Source organism: Arachis ipaensis, chromosome B07 (genome assembly GCF_000816755.2).
Source record: "Arachis ipaensis cultivar K30076 chromosome B07, Araip1.1, whole genome shotgun sequence".
In the NCBI taxonomy this organism is placed as follows: domain Eukaryota; kingdom Viridiplantae; phylum Streptophyta; class Magnoliopsida; order Fabales; family Fabaceae; genus Arachis; species Arachis ipaensis.
In genome coordinates this window covers 16,962,905-16,963,218 of record NC_029791.2, presented here as the reverse complement: position 1 = coordinate 16,963,218, position 314 = coordinate 16,962,905, and positions in this window count along the sequence as shown.

Sequence of the window (314 nt, the reverse complement as noted above, 5' to 3'; positions counted from 1 at the left end):
TTAAATATTTTTTAATAAATAAATGTCCTTTTCAAAATTTAATATATTCTCAATATGTATTTTTTAGAAAAGCTAATATAATATTAGTTTTTTTCAACAATAGCCCTACTAAATTAAGAGAAAAAAACAAATAATAAAAAATAATAGTTATTTATTTAAGAAATTGCCAATACATCATTTTTTGTCTACGAACAAAGAATAAACAAACTAATAGTTATTTAAGAAATCGCCAAGACATAACTTTATGTCTATTTAGTTCTTTATTAAAAGAATAATATAATAAATCTAATTAGAAAATCTTGTAAAAGTTAGAG